This window comes from Triticum aestivum, chromosome 5B (assembly GCF_018294505.1).
Source record: "Triticum aestivum cultivar Chinese Spring chromosome 5B, IWGSC CS RefSeq v2.1, whole genome shotgun sequence".
Classification (NCBI taxonomy): domain Eukaryota; kingdom Viridiplantae; phylum Streptophyta; class Magnoliopsida; order Poales; family Poaceae; genus Triticum; species Triticum aestivum.
This window is the reverse complement of record NC_057807.1, coordinates 556526151-556543070: the sequence shown is the minus strand read 5'-3', so window position 1 is coordinate 556543070 and position 16920 is coordinate 556526151. Positions and strand designations below refer to the sequence as shown.

At 47.3% G+C, this 16920-nt stretch overlaps 1 long non-coding RNA gene across 1 annotated transcript; it reads left to right on the top strand.

The window, feature by feature from the left end:
• Positions 1 to 102: 102 nt before the first annotated feature.
• On the top strand, positions 103 to 1031 carry LOC123113192 (uncharacterized). Its single transcript, XR_006455968.1, has 2 exons — positions 103 to 681; positions 778 to 1031. It is a non-coding gene; the product is annotated as an uncharacterized lncRNA (long non-coding RNA).
• Positions 1032 to 16920: the final 15889 nt, after the last annotated feature.

Below are 16920 nucleotides of genomic sequence, written 5' to 3'. Positions count from 1 at the left end.
TGCGACTGGGCCGCCTGTCCTGATGGGCAGCTATTCTGGAGACCTTTTTGAAGGCCTCTCGTTGATTGGGCCTCAACGACCCATTTATCATCTGCAGCCGAGGAGGCGAAGCTAGTGAGGGAACCGGTGGTCGACCGGATCCAGCGGATGCCAGCCGCGCAAGAGGGATCTAGCGCTCAAGGGAGCCAACGAGACGCGTGCGAGGCAACCGGCGGTCCAGGGGATCCAGCCAAGGCGAGGCGTATGAGGGGATCCGACGCTCGAGCGGCTGCCTGGTCAGTTTGCTCATCTTCCCTCCCCTTCTCTCTCAGGTCCTGAAGGCGGCAGCGGCAACGAGCCGGCAACGCCTCCGCTGAGGTTGCGGCGATGGAACCCGCGTGGGGTGGTGCTGGGCGGGGCGAGGGTGCGGCATGGGCCGCTGGCCTTTGGAACACATATCTACATCCATAGCTCTGGCGGCAACGGTGGCGGTAGAGCGGATGACGTCTCATCCTGCTCCTAGCCGGCGACGGTGGATCAACGCCTATTCTAATTTAATCCTCCTCTCTTCTTCTTGTACAGGGTACTCTTGTAGGGCAACCTGTTCTTCTCGATGGTGCTCCAGCAACTGCATAATTCAGGCTGGAGGTGATGGAGGGCACTGTACAAGAGGACATTTGTATGGGAACAACAATACACCAGGTCCCCCTATATTTATTTCATTTTCATGTACGATTCCTTTTTCCACAAAACAATTTCTTTGTCCTGACATACTTCCAATCCAATTTGTACATATAGGTAATGTTGTTGGCGATGGTCAATTGATTTGAGCATATTTGGAGACTGGTAGGCGCGCGGCCATACTGCCCGAGTCACCACCTGAGAGAGGATCAGAGGAGATGGGCAGATGCTCTAGAGGATTTTGTACATAGAGCAACCTCCTCTTCATCTAGCTGATCTTTTCTCAAAAACTTGAGCGATTGGACTTATGCACTTGTCCCTTAGAGTCAATGGCCACAGCCTCTTGCATATTCAGTGCCACTCTTCTTTCACCAATATGTCTATTTCCAAATATTCACGTCCTTGGTCCTTGGTACCCGACAATTGCTCATTATAATTGTCCAGCTAATAAGCTTACGACAGAAGATTACCGGGATAACAATTCTTGATGTTTACAACAATTAGTATTACTGATAAATAGTATGGTTGGCTGCCTCTTTGTGGTTTCGTCAACAATTCATGATCTTTACATGAATTAGTAGTAGTGATAAGTAGTATGGATGCCATAGGATTATTTTTCGTTCTCACATTCAATTATTAGTCATTGCAAACTTCTTAGATCTATAATTTGGTAAACCTACTAACATCACTTAATTGAAATATTTTTTATTTTTCTTGTGCTCGGCTTGCAGGTGACAATGTACTTGAAAAGTCTAATCTGCAACCTTTCACTCAAAGCCCTTAAAAATAAAATGACAATAATTCGGTATATACATGTCTTGAATTAAAATTTTGTCTTATATTGCAACTTATATTATCAATGATTTTTGATGAATTAAATTTCCTTTACTTGAAAATGAGCCACCTTTTCTAACACAGTAAATCTATGTTTAGAAGTATTCACTAATTAACTTGTGAAGAGATCTGAAACAAGGTTACCCACTATCAGAAATAATGAATGCATTTGTACAATAATCAGTTGGGTACCTTCTTTTAGTTTGAGTTTCATAATTTGGACTGTTTTTTTATTGGATTGTTATTGTTGTTTCATGTATTTGTTACGCACTATTGTCCCACCTTATGTTACTTGACAATATTGCAAAACATATGTTTTAATGGAGCTATCTGAATGACCTTGATATGATTTTACCTTGTCTACTATTTTTCTGTTGTTAGTACCATTTGGGTAGAAATTTCATATGTAATCAGTAAGTTTGCATTTAATTTTTCTGTTTTATTTCCTTTGTTTCCTCAAAGGTTGATTTCACATGATAATCCCATTTGCAAGAGAGCTTTTCATCGCCTCCATACATGTGTTTCTCTGTAAGTACTAAACTGGTTTGGAAATTTGGATTTGTGGTCTGGCCTGGATGTCAACACCATTTTCTGTATGATAGTATTATCTGATGATGGGGAAATGAAACATTTTTCCATTACCAGATATGTTGTCTTACTCATTCTCTTTAAGTACTAAATCTGGAATGATGTTAATTGGCGACTAGATTACTCCCTGGCCTGCTAGCTTTTGGAGAGAAAATTATAACTGATCAGATTTGGATTTTTTTCCTGACCATTTCCATGGGAACGAGGGATTATGTCATTGCTTTATCTAGTACCATTTGTTTGTGGCTACAGCCCATAACTACAAAAAAAGCATCTTCATATTTTCTTAGGTGTCTTGCCTGTTGCAAATACTGGCATTCAGTCAATTTGGAGGCTGCTTGCATATTTTCTTCTTCTTATAGTTGTGTTTTGCTTGGAAACGGCCTACTATCACATAATATATTGGCATGCCCTCACCAACATAATTTGTTACCTTCGCAACAAATTTGAAAAAATACAGAGTGTTGTTTGTCAGGTGTGATTGCCAACTCTTTGAGTTTTTCATAATTCAACTCATGTCTACCTCAGTATAAAGTTGTATGCCAGCGCCGCCCTTTACAATTTATCCCCAATTTCAAGAGAATGGGTAAAGTACCTCCCTTGTGTACAGTGTATTACTGTTATCGCTTGTTTGTTGTCTTCTTTTATTATGGACCAGCTACTAACATTATTGTATGTTTTACTGAATGTAGATGTCCAGTGTACTACCATTCTTCTTTTATATATAATTATACCACAGAGGTTCTTCGGAGTGCTTTGGGTGTACCAAACGTCACAACGTAACTGAGTGACTATAAAGGTGCACTACAGGTGTATCCGAAAGTGTCTGTTGGGTTGACACGAATCGAGACTAGGATTTGTCGCTCCGTATGACGGAGAGGTATCTCTAGGCCCGCTCGGTGATGCATCGTCATAATGAGCTCAACGTGACTAAGTAGTTAGTCACGGGATCATGCATTACAGAACGAGTAAAGTGACTTGCCGGTAATGAGATTGAAAGAGGTATTTGGATACCGATGTTCAAATCTCGGGCAAGTAACATACCAATTGACAAAGGGAATTGTATACGGGATTGATTGAATCCCCGACATCGTGGTTCATCCGATGAGATCATCGTGTAACATGTGGGAGCCAACATGGGTATCCAGATCCCGCTGCTGGTTATTGGCCGGAGAATGTCTCGGTCATGTTTGCATGATTCCCTAACCCGTAGGGTCTACACACTTAATGTTCAGTGACACTAGAGTTGTTATGGGAAATTGTATGTGGTTACCGAAGGTTGTTTGGAGTCCCGGATGAGATCCCGAACGTCACGAGGAGTTCTGAAATGGTCCGGAGGTGAAGATTTATATATGTGAAGTCCAGTTTCAGTCGCCGGAATGGTTTCGGGGGTTATCGGTATTGTACCGGGACGACCGAAAGGTGTCCGGAGGTCCACTGGGTGGGGTCACCTGCCCCCGGGGACTTAATGGGCTGGATATGGGAGGGAACCAGCCCCCTAGTGGGTTGGTGCCCCTAGTGGGCTGGTGCACCGCCCCAAGGGCCCAAGGCGCCTAGGGTTTAGAAACCCTAGGAGAGGGGGCGCCTCCACCTTGCTTGGGGGGCAAGTTTCCCCCTCCTGGCCGCCGCCCCCCCTCTAGATGGGATCTAGAGGGGCCGGCCCCCTCTCCCCTTCACCCTATAAATAGAAGGGGGTGGGAGGGCTGCAGCACCCTTGCTTTTGGCGCAGCCCCTCCCTCCTCCAACTCTTCCTCCTGCTGCCTAGTGCTTGGCGAAGCCTTGCAGAAATACCACGAGCTCCACCACCACCATGCAGTCGTGCTGTCGGAGTTCTCCCTCAACTTCTACTCTCCCCTTGCTGGGTCAAGAAGGAGGAGACGTCCACGGGCTGTACGTGTGTTGAACGCTGAGGCACCGTCCATTCGGCGCTAGATCGGATCTTCCGCGATTTGGATTGCCGCGAGTACGACTCCATCAACCGCGTTCTAGTAACGCTTCCGCTTAGCGATCTTCAAGGGTATGAAGATGCACTCCCTCTCTCTCTCTCTCTTGTTGCTAGAATCTCCATAGATTGATCTTGGTGATGCGTAGAAAATTTTGAATTTCTGCTACGTTCCCCAACAGAAGGCGACACGGCTTACGCTGAGTCGGTCTGTGCTGCAGAAGAGTTAAAGTACTATAAAGACAATGTTGACCCAACAGACATGACATCCTTGAAGAAGCCCACCACAGAGCATGAGCCGAAGATGAAGTTTAAAATGGCCAAGGACACTAATATGGTTGATTTCGTTCCTGGCGATTCATCTAAGCAGTTCAGCATCAGTGCCAATCTGGATCCAAAATAGGAAAGCACGCTCATTGAGTTCATCCATGAGAATCGGGACATCTTTGCATGGAAGCCTTCTGACATGCCGGGTGTACTAGAGAACACGCTGAGGACACTCTCAATATTGATCCTAAGTATAAGTCGGACATGCAGTTTCTTCGGCTGTTTAATGAGGAGAGGCGCAAGGGCATTGGTGAGGAGGTGGCCCGGCTCTTGGCGGCCAGGTTCGTTATTGAGGTACTCCATCCTGAATGGTTGGCTAACCCAGTGCTAGTGCTCAAGAAGAATGGTACTTGGCGCATGTGCGTGGACTACACAGACTTGAACAAAGCTTGTCCAGTTGATCCCTTTGCTTTCCCACATATTGATCAAATTATTGATGCTACGGCGGGATGTGAGCGTCTGAGTTTTTTGGATGCTTATTCTGGATATCACCAGATCAAGATGGCGGTCAAGGACTAGGATAAGGCGGTGTTCATCACTCCTTTTGGAGCCTTCTGCTATGTTTCTATGTCTTTTGGGCTTAAGAGTGCCCAGGCGACTTATTAGCGTTGCGTGCAGAATTGTTCATACTTAGATTGGCTATAATGTGCACGCTTATGTGGATGATATTGTGGTGAAATCCAGAGAGAAGGAAACACTGATAGATGATCTCAAGGAGACCTTTGAAAACCTCCGGGTGTACAACATGATGCTTAACCCGGCAAAGTGCATCTTTGGGGTGCCAGCGGGCAAGCTCTTGGGATTTCTGGTTTCTAACAGAGGCATTGAGGCTAACCCGGAGAAGATCAAGGCTATCACCTCTTTAGCAAAACCCAAGTGTATCAATGATGTTCAGCGCTTGGCGGGTCGCATTGCTGCTTTAAGCCGGTTCATAAGCCGGTTAGGTGAGAAGGCCATACCGCTGTATCAGATGCTGAAGAAGACACATGATTTTGTCTGGAGTGATGTGGCTAATACTGCCTTTGAGGATTTGAAGAGACAATTGGCTGAGCCGGCGGTTCTTGCTGCTCCTATTGACAAGGAGCCACTGCTGCTATATGTGGCCGCTAATGCACGTGCCGTAAGTGTAGCCATTGTGGTGGAGCGCAAAGAGTCTGGTAAGGAATATCCAGTTCAACGTCCGGTTTACTACATCAGTGAGGTGATCATTGAGTCCAAACAGAGGTATCCACATTGGCAAAAGCTTGTTTATGGGGTGTTCATGGCCAGCCGGAAGCTTAAGATATATTTCCTGGGTCATCCCATCATTGTGGTCAGTTCAGCTCCTTTGGGGGATATAATCTAGAACAGAGAGGCTACAGGACGAGTCGCCAAGTGGGCCATTGAGCTTGGGCCTCATGGTTTGAAATATGTGCCTCGTACTGCTATCAAATCTCAAGCACTGGTGGATTTCATCAACGATTGGACAGAGTTACAGGCGCCTGAAGAGAAGCCAGATAACACATACTGGACGATTCACTTCGATGGATCCAGGCAATTGGAAGGCTCGGGGGCTGGAGTAGTTTTGGCTTCCCCGCGAGGTGACAAATTTTGTTATGTGTTGAGGTTGATGTTTACCTGTACTAACAATGCAGCTGAGTATGAGGCCTTTCTCCATGGTCTTCGGATGGCTAAAGATATGAAATTAAGCCGTGTAAGGTGCTTTGGTGACTCAGATTTGGTAGCTCAGCAAGTCTCAGGCAAGTGGGATTCCAAAGATCCTCTCATGGTGGCTTATAACCGTGAAGTTGATGCTGTGGCTGGACACTTCAAGGGTTATCAAGTGGAACATATAGATCACAGGAAGAACGAGGCGGCTGATGCTCTAAGTCGGCTTGGATCCCAGCGTAAACCGGTACCCGCGAATACCTTTTTAGATGTTTTGCATAATCCTTCTGTCAAGTTACCTACAGAGGAAGACTTGGATGTGCCTGACCCGGAGGCACAGTTGGTGGCGGCTCTTCATGTCATCCCAGATTGGACAGTGGCATACTTGACTTACATGACCCGGGGAGAATTGCCTGAGGATGAAACCTTGGCTCGACAGATAACCCGACGGTCTAAGTCAACGACGATTACCAATGGCGAGTTACATCATCGCAGTGTCACTGGGGCATTTCAATGTTGTGTATCTCCCGAAGAAGGCCAAGAGATTCTTCGTGAGATCCATGAAGGGGATTGCGGCCATCACACCGGTTCAAAGTCCCTTGTGGCCAAAGCTTTCTGTCACAGATTTTACTGGCTCACGGCTCATGCTGATGCCGAGGATCTGGTCAGTAAATGTGACGGGTGTCAGAAATTTTCACGGTGAGCCCATGTGCCGGCTCAAGAATTGAGGATGATACCAATTACTTGGTCGTTTGCTGTATGGGGGCTTGACATGGTTGGGCCTTTCAAAAGATCCAAGGACAAAAAGACTCACCTCTTGGTGGCAGTGGATAAATTCACAAAGTGGGTGGAAGCAGAGCCGGTCAGTAAGTGTGATGCGGCGATGGCGGTTCAATTCATAAAAAAGGTGATTCTTCATTTTGGCTTCCCCCATAACATCATAACTGGTTATGGCACTAACTTGTCCAAGGGGGCTATGGAGGAGTTCTGTCAACGTGAGCATATCCGGCTTGATGTCTCATCAGTAGCTCACCACCAATCCAATGGTCAAGCAGAAAGAGCCAATCAGGAGATTTTAAAGGGTATCCAGCCCTGGCTTTTAGTTCCTTTGCAACAAACGCCGGGTTGTTGGGTGGAGGAGTTACCATCAGTGTTGTGGAGCATCAATACTACCCCCAACATATCTACGGGTTATACCCCTTTTTTCATGGTTTATGGAGCAGAGGCGGTTCTTCCTAGTGACATCCACCATGACTCGCCCTGAGTGGCGGCTTATGTGGAAGCTAACAATGAGCAAGCACGTCGAGAGGCATTTGACCTGTTGGATGAAAATCGTGACTTAGCAGCAGCTCGCTCGACGATTTACCAACAGGACCTGCCACCGGGTTAAATCCAGAACCTTTCAAGAAGGCGACTTGGTGCTCCAACTCATCCAGGATCAGACTGATGCACACAAGTTATCCCCTCCTTGGGAAGGGCCCTTTGTGGTCAGCAAGAATTTGAACAACGGGTCATACTACCTTATCGACGTTCGAGAGTGCAAAGACTCACGTAAGTCGAAAGAGGAGACCCGCCGGCCGTGGAACATAGCTCATCTTCGGCCTTACTACACTTGAGCCACCGGCTCTCATGATGTACATGTCTTGGTGATGTATATATTATCAGTAATAAAGCAGGACCTCTATCCTTTTCATCCCCAAAGATCATATGTCTTCACTGTCATAATTTCACAAAGACCATTGGGGGCTAATCGTATTGGAATCTAGCTTAACCCCTTTTTGGTCCGACTCAGATCGTATTCGAATCAGAGTCGTTAAATATTCTCAAGGTCACTTGGGGGCTTCCTGTTCAAACCAGGTCGTATTTGAACCAAAGAGAACAGTTGTCAGTACCCACTTGATCGGCGCAATGCCAAAAGTCACTTGGGGGCTTTTTGATCGTATTCGAATCATAACTTAACCTCTCTTGGGTCCGACCCAGATCGTATTCGAATCAGAGTCGTTAAATATTCTTAAGGTCATTTGGGGGCTTCCTGTTCAAACACATGTCATATTCGAACCAAAGAGAACATAGCTGTCGGTACCCTCTTGATCGACGCAATGCCAAAGCCACCAGGGGCTACATGGTCATATTCGAACCCTAGCATAACCCCTTTGGGACGGTTTACTGATCGTATTCAAATCAGAAACCTTAAGTTTGTCTTTTTTCTTTTTGCTGAAGTCGTTTTGAAAGAACACTTTGGATTTGTCTTATGCTCTATTTTGTCCATGATTCAAGACATATAAGGTTTTTTGAGCCGACTTAACTTTGAAGCAGTCAGTGGCCCGGCTTGTGACAAATTCCAAGAGAAAGTCATGGTTTATAAACTGAGTCATCACCCTTACTGTCCAGGTCATTTAAGCCGGCAGTAAAAATTTGATATCTCAGGTATGATGTTATCATAGTTATATTACAAGTTCTGATCAGAATTGTTTATAACTCATATTTCACATTTATAATTATGTGGGATAATTATGATCCGCCCTACGGTGAGCCGCCGAGGGTCTTTGTGATCTACTTCCCTTTGCAGGATTGATTACAGGATTTTTTATGCACAAAGGAAATTAAAAAAAACATAAGATGGAGTAAATATATGATGGCGATTTAAAACAGTGTTAAGACATCGAAACATGCACGAAGGCACGGCGCAGCAAAGTCATTTCTACTCCTATTACATGACTCCCCGAGTCAAAATGAGCAAGCATTGTTTTTCAGCAAGGCTACAAATATGAGCCGCCCGACGGATTAGTTCTCTTGATTGCCTGAAGCTTCCGGATCAACCCTTTCCACTTCTTCATCCTGCTCCTGGGCCTGGAAGGTTGATGATGACCAGTCAATTCCACTGAAAGCTTTAAATTCAGCTTCGTCATCAACTAGCCCGGCCAGGTCAATCTTAGGAGCGAAGGTATGCTTACGAGTTGGTGAATCAGGCTTGTCAGGGTATACTGTGGTGTTGGGATTCTCCGGTTCTCCGCATCGTAACCCGCCTGGTACTTGGAGAGATCCGCTTCTTCAGCAATTATGGTGGCCACAGGGCATATTGCCTTCACATAGGCAGCAAAATCTTCTTGTTCAAAGGGCGCACCGTCTTCTTTGAGGCTCGGATACCCAATGGCAATGTCAGCCGGTTCTAGTTCCGGAAGCCAAGCCTTGGCCCGGCTCAACGCGGCTACGGCACCGGATCTCGCAAAAGCCCGCTTCAGTTCAGTAATCCGCTGGGGCAATATAGAAAGCTTCCTTAGCACATCCGCCAAAAGTGTAGGAACTTCATTGGACACAGCCACAGTGGCTAAGGCACGCTGAGACCCAGTGTAGAGTTGCTCCACTAGGGTATAAACCGCCTTCAGCTTTATCAAAGAGTTCTGGTTCAGATTTGAGCTCCTGGGGCCTACATAGCAAGGTTAGGTGCGTTAAGAAACAAAGTTATATGATCGTTGAAAAGTATAGTCTTTCTAAATTGCAGGGCGACTTACCAAAGATTGCGGTAACCATCTGGGTCACATGGCATTTCAAGCCGGACATTTCATTGGTGGCTTTCTCAAGAGCCGCCTCTGAATTCACAGCTCATTGGATTAAAGCATTCTTTTCATCAGCCCAAGTTTTTCTCTCCACCTCAAAGTCGGCCTTCAACTTCTCTTGTTCAGATATGATGAATTCACACTTGGAGTTGGCTTTTTGGATTTCTGTTTCTTGTGCTTGCAGGCGGTTCTTTAAATCAACAATTTCTGTTTACAGTTGACTAGTGGTAACCTGCACAAGGACCGGATAAAAATCATGATCATTAGCATCTTATATTTCAAAGTCCCAAGGAACTTGCAAGCAAGGCTACTTGGCACTTGGGGGCTAATATCTACCGCGGAAGTCTATTTATAATGGCGGTTCATAAAGATTGGCGATTCACAAAATTAAAGTCCCAAGCACTTTGCAAGCAAGACTACTTGGCACTTGGGGGCTAATGCATATTGCAGTTCAAATTATGAAGTTAATATGTTCAATACAAACATGTGAAGGACCGACTCATTCATTTTGATTAAACCGGCCCTTGGGGGCTATGGATTAAGCCGGAGTTTTGATATTTTCTAAGTCTATAACATATTCATCATAAGCAGTAGACTTGGGAAGGAGGAGACCATACCTCAAACTTATGGTGCATCTGCTTCACCATGTTGATTTCAACATCGCGGCTACTGTGCACTTGGCTGAGATAGCCAGATAAAACATCTCCGTCACTCATGTGAGAGTAATCTGTAAGGTCAAATCTGACCTGACGGCATTCCAGGAGTTCTTCCTTGGCAGTGCATTTGGCAAGCACAGTAGTCCGTCCCGGCTCAGGGTAGCTCGTCTTGGTAATCTCAACTTTAGCTTCTTGAGGGTCGCTTGTTTTAACTGGGCTGGAGACTTCCGAATTTTCAGACCCGTCAAGAGCTGGCTCGGCAGGAGGGTCAGTAGTCGATGTTGGCGGCTCATGTGCTGGCTCGGGCGGCGGTTTAGTAGTAGAGGTTTCAGGAACAACCGTCTGAAGCACTGGTTCTTTGAGAATTGTTTCATCAACCGGCTTGTCCTTCTTAGCCTTCTTGCTCACCTTTGCTTTACCGCTGTATAAAGATTAAAAGGTCAGTATAAGCATTAAAAATTCAAGAATACAAGAAAACTAAAGTCATTATTACCCTGCAGCGGTCTTGGAAGCCGACAGATTCAATTGGATAGAGTCGCTGGAAGGAGGAGAGGCTTCCTGGTAATTCGAGTCAGAAGGATTCAGTGGCTGACGAGTGAGACCCGCCAAAGGGTAAGAAGAATCTAAGACGAAGATGACCTCATTCCGACGTTTCCTTGGTGTGTTGGGTAAGCCGGAGGAGAACTATGCGTCTTTGTTGGTACGGGTCTGCCTCCGGCTCTCATGAATCTGTCACTTGAAAAGAAATTGAGGATCTTGATAAGCTAAAGGATGTGAAAACCTTACTTTCCGGGTTACTTGGCAGATTTTCTGGCACGACAAAGGCTCTGAGTTGGAGGAAATGATATTTACCTCTTCTTCCATCCCGCGGATCGTGCCTGTGTCATCCTGATCATAATCATTATCAATAAGGTAATTAAAAAATGAACCAAGAGAGTCAAGGGCTACCTCCGACTCAGAAGAATCGTCTAGCTGAAGCTGCTCAGAACCGCTAGGTTTCTTTCTGCGTTTCTTTGCGGCGACTCTCCTAGCGGCTCTCTTGGCCTTCCTGTCCCTTTTTGCGGCTTCATGGTCATACTTAACCTTCCAAAACTTGTCATCATTGAGTACAGGTAAAAGCATCAATATTGGAGATAATTTGTTTGGCTTGGCGATTTAGCTTTGGAGCCAGATTAGTTTTGCAGAAAGGGCGTAAGCCCACTGTCGGTGTCAAAACCGACGGATCTCAGGTAGGGGTTCCCGAACTGTGCGTCTAGGTGGATGGTAACAGGAGACAAGGGACACTATGTTTTTACCCAGGTTCGGTGTCAGGACCCCGATCCTAAGTCACACCGATCTAGCATGTAACACATCATATCACTTTGCGGCCTCACGCACGGTATTCCCATGGGTGCCACCTTACCTGGCCCGGGACCGTTTGTGCCTTTTGGCTCACGTATATGATAGTGCCGCTAGCATCCATATGACAAAGAACCCGGGCTGACATGGCTAGTCGTGAACCCAAAGGGCACTAACTTACAGGGACAGGCATACGTGACCCAACAACGAACGTGTCGGTCATCAATGAGTGAATCCAGGCTGTAGCACTGGGCTAGCAGGACTCCGGTGAACCGGGCTGTAGCGGGCTAACAGGACTCCGGAATTCATCGCGTGACATTTCCCCGAGGGGACAGACACAGGAACGAAGAAGGACACATGCCGGTCAGCCTAAGTGTTCCGGAGCAGTAGCAAGCTACCATGGCTCAGTTGAAACACTAGTAGACATTTCCCGGTAAGAGAGGCTACTAAGGATAAACAACTAGATAGTCAGATCCCACACATACCAAGCATTTCAATAGCATACACACAATATGCTCGATATGTGCAAATACAACATGGCATCACAACATGACTCTACAACTCAAGCATTTTATTCAATAGGCTCCGAGGAGCGAGATATTACAATCATGGGTCTCATGACCCAACAATCAGAGCATACAAGTCAAAGCACATGCGGAAGCTTAACATGTCTGGGTACAGACATCTACAAATGATAAAGGCTGAGAAGCCTGACTATCTACCAGATCCTGCCAAGGGCACAAGATCGTAGCTGAGGTAACAAGCTAAACGTCGAAGTCCACGCGGAACTACTAGTGAGACTGAAGTCTCTCTGCAAAAACATAAGTTAAGCAACGTGAGTACAAATGTACCCAGCAAGACTTACATTAGAACTAACTACATATGCATCAGTATCAACAAAGGGATGGTGGGGTTTAACTGCAGCAAGCCAGCTTTGACTCGGTGGCTATCCTGAACTACGATTGCAAGTAACTCTTTTGAGCTGGCACACACGAGTCCACATATTCACCATATCAATACACCACTATGGATCCGCTCCCGTCTCCCTACGAGAGCGCCATCCATAGCACTCACGCTTATCTTGCGTATTTTAGAGTATCCACTTTCACTTGTCTATGAACTGTACAGGCAACCCAGAAGTCCTTTACCGCAGACACGGCTATTCGAATAGATCATATTAACCCTGCAGGGGTGTACTTCTTCACACACGCTCTCACCACTTACCGCCGTTTACACGACATGTACTCGGCAACCTTCAAGCGGAAGCCCAGCGAGGGTGTCGGCCACGACCTGACTAACCACACAAGTCTCTCGTCCAGGTTTATCGCCTATTCGGGTTCCATCCGCAAGGAGATCCGGCCGGGGTGTCGCTCACGGCCCCAAACGATGTGTGCAGGGTTCCCAAGCCCACCTCGACGGGTGGATCTACGCTTGGTACACCGTGCCACGGTGCCTAGTCTGTCCCAAGCCCACCTGTACCGGATGCCACTTGGTAGACTACTAACACAACCTACAAACACCAGAAACTAGTTGCAACTCCTGGACAGAGATCATGTTGATTAATAAGTTGAGAGGGGTCGAGTTACCGGAACCCAATGTGTGGTAGTAACTGTTCATGGATCACAAACACAGAACTCAGTTCCTGAGGACGGCTGCAATGAGACAACCCACCATGTACTCCTACATGGCCTCTCACCGCTACCTTTACCAAATCATGTTCACACATTTAGCTCACACACAGTAGGACATGTCCACACACCTCCAATTCATCCCTGATGAATCAGACCTGACACGACTCTAAGCAATAGTAGGCATGACAAACAAGCATGAATGAGTAGGCACAACAGGGCACAAACAACTCCTACTCATGCTAGTGGGTTTCATATATTTATTGTGGCAATGACAGGTCATGCAGAGGAAAGGGGTTCAACTACTGCAGCATGTAACAGTTGAATCGTTGTTGTCCTAATGCAGTAAAAGAGAGCAGGAGCGAGAGAGTGGGATTGTATCGGAATGAACAAGGGGGTTTTGCTTGCCTGGCACTTCTGAAGATAGTATAGCTCTTCATTGGTGTCATTGATCACATCGTCGGAACCACGTCTATCGAGAGGGGACAAACACCGACAAACAAGGAAGAAACACAATCAATGCAATGCACAAATATGATGCATGATCATGACATGGCAATATGCTGTGATTTGAGCTAATGCATCTAGCAGTAGGTTAAATGGAGTTGGTTTGAATCCAAGATTCAAATTCAAACTCCACATGTGGTTATTTAAATGCCATTTCATACCATTTGTCCTAAACAGTAGTAATAAGTTGTTCTAACATGCATGAAAATGGTACAGATGGATAGATTGGATTTTTCTGATCATTTTTCATATATAAATTATTTCAATCTGAGCTACGGTTGAATTTCTATGATTTATTGAAGTTTAAAGCATTTTCTGGAATTTCTAAACCTTTCTGATTTACTTTAATTCCAGAAAGGCTTTAATGCGTTAGCATGACCTCACCGGTGACGTCAGCAAGTCAACAGGCGCTGTCCAGGTCAAATCTGGCCAGCGGGACCCGCTGGTCAGTCTCACAGTGATGGCTAGGGTCACTGACATGTGGGGTCAGGTCAACAGGTGACGTGGCCGGGTCAAACTAACCTGTGGGGCCTACGGTTTTAGTTTGATCTAAACAAAACTAAGTCAGGGTTAATTAGGAAGTGGGGCCCATATGTCACTGGGCGTGGGTTCAATTAGTGGCGCCATTAGCTGCTAATGACGCTGCCACGTCAGCACGCCGGAGTTTTGGCCGGCGGCGACCAACAACGCAGCGGCGACTCGCCGGACTTGCGCTATGGGCGGCGGCTGGACACGCGGAGACCACCGGGGCGTAGCCCGTCGTCGTCCGCATCCAGGGAAGCAGGTGGAAGGCTACGGGGGCGCCGGAGCTCGCCGGAGCGAAGCTCAGGGCGGCGGCCGGAGTTCGGCTTCGACGGCGGCCTAGCTACAGAGCGGAAAAGACGGCAGGGTTAGGGGGGAAGTGCGGCGGAGCTCACAGCGGATTCGACGGAGGTGCCAGCGTGCTCGGGGGAGGCCGGAGCTGAGCGGGGCGGCGAGGCGGATCTCCGGCATCGGGAGGTCGAAGACAAGCTTGGTGAGGCTGTTCGGGGGCTTTCGGTGCCGCGTGGCTCGACAGAGAGGGCTAGGGCAATGGGGCGAATCTTCTAGGCGCAGCGGCAGGGCGAGGGGTGGCCGGTGGCCACGGTGGTGCTCGTCGGTGGCAACGACTGCGCTCGGTGGCTGCGCGTAGGAGAAATAGAGGAGGGAGAGGGAGAGCAGCGAGTGAGGGAGAGGAGAGAGGGGCCACCAGGGGGGTTTCGTGGCATCGCGGTGGCGTGAGGGGGAGGCTCAGGAACGCCTCGGTGGAAGCAGGAGGTGGAGGCCTCCCAGCGAGCGCGTGCGTCATCGCCTCTTCCTACTGGCAGAGGTTGAAGATGGCACGGGTGCCTGGTAGGCTGGGCTGCCTAATGGGCCGGCTATAGGTAAGGCCAGGTAAGTGGCCCAGGTACTCTCTCTCTCTCTCTCTAATTTCTACTTTTGTTCTGTTTTCTATTTTTTTGATATGTTTTGAATTAGTAAAAATACTAACTCATTTTATAAAATCCTGACAAAAATTGGGGGCACTATTTGAATTATTTCCAATAGCCCCCAGGTACTTTCAGGATTATTTGGACATTTAAAATATTATAAGATTTAAATGTCCAAATTCAAATACTTATGAATTAATTCAAAAATCCAGAATAGCCTCCAAAAATATGAAACCATTTTTGGCAGAGGGTTTAGCCAGGACCAAAGATGGTGAACATTTATGAAGGGCATTTTGGTTTCATTGAAAAGATTTTAGTAAGCCCTAGTTGAATTCATTTAGTGCTAGGGTTTCAACATCCCCGTTTCAAGTTTCTTAGTAATTTAAACATGATGACATGATGAGCAGGCAAAGTCAAGCAAGGCTGATCTGGGGCTGTGACATTCGGGCCCTCTCGATGGAGGTAAAACCCTACTCCTGCTTGATTAATATTGATGATATGGGTAGTACAAGAGTAGATCTACCACAAGATCAAAGAGGCTAAACCCTAGAAGCTAGCCTATGGTATGATTATTGTTCGTCCTACGGACTAAAACCCTCCGGTTTATATAGACACCGGAGAGGGTTAGGGTTACACAGAGTCGGTTACAATGGTAGGAGATCTACATACCCGTATCACCAAGCTTGCCTTCCACGCCAAGGAAAGTCCCATCCAGACACGGGACGAAGTCTTCAATCTTGCATCTGCATAGTCCAGGAGTCTGGCCAACGGTGATAGTTCGGCTATCCGGACACCCCCTAATCCAGGACTCACTCAGTAGCCCCCAAACCAGGCTTCAATGACGACGAGTCCGGCGCGTAGATTGTCTTCGGCATTGCGAGGCGGGTTCTTCTCCAAATTCCATATACTTGTCGAATAGTGTCCGGCTTCTGATAAATGTTGCGCTCCTTGGCTTCCACGCCCAATAATGGCCATCTTCCACGTGTCGAACGAATGCGAAAAGCCAGGGTATTTTTACACTTTCCCCCCTAGCTGCGCAAATGAGCTGCCTATAAAAAGAGACAAGGATCTAGATCCGAATCACACCACCTCCCCTTCACAAGCTTTCACCGGATCGCCTGTTACAAAAAATCCATTCTATCATGGACAGTCGACGCGGCTCCTCCTCTCGCGCTCCCAGCCCCAAGCCTGGGGATTGGGAGAGATGCTCAGTCTCGCATAGCATGCTAGGGACGCTCCAAACCAAGGGTTTTCTTCCCCCAGCCTTCATGGTTCCGGTTCGAGCCGGACTCGCCACCTATAAGGGCGGAAAGCAAGCGGAGAGCGTCCCCGATCCTTCCAAAGGAGAGCGGGTATGCTTTGTCTCTTATCTGATAGGAGGACTCGGATTTCCAATACATCCATTTCTCCGGGGGCTCCTGGAGTTCTATGGCCTCCAGCTGCATCACCTTACGCCTGCCTCCATTCTGCACATCGCGGGCTTCGTAGCCCTTTGCGAAATGTTTTTGGGCGTCGAGGCTCATTTTGCGTTGTGGAAGAGATTATTCTGCCTCGTACCCCGTTCTCATGAGGGGTCAATATATCAAGTGGGCGGAGCCGAGCTATGGCGCATCGCTGGGACCGGATATCTATCCGGAACCCCGAAGAAGGCGTCCGAAGACTAGCCTTCGGAATGGTTTTATATAGAAGACGCCCCGCTACCGGATCCCGTTCGGACCGGCCTCCCGGAGTTCAGTAATGCTCCCTTGAAGAAACGCCTAAGTTGGCGTCCACGGAGCCCCCAGAGGA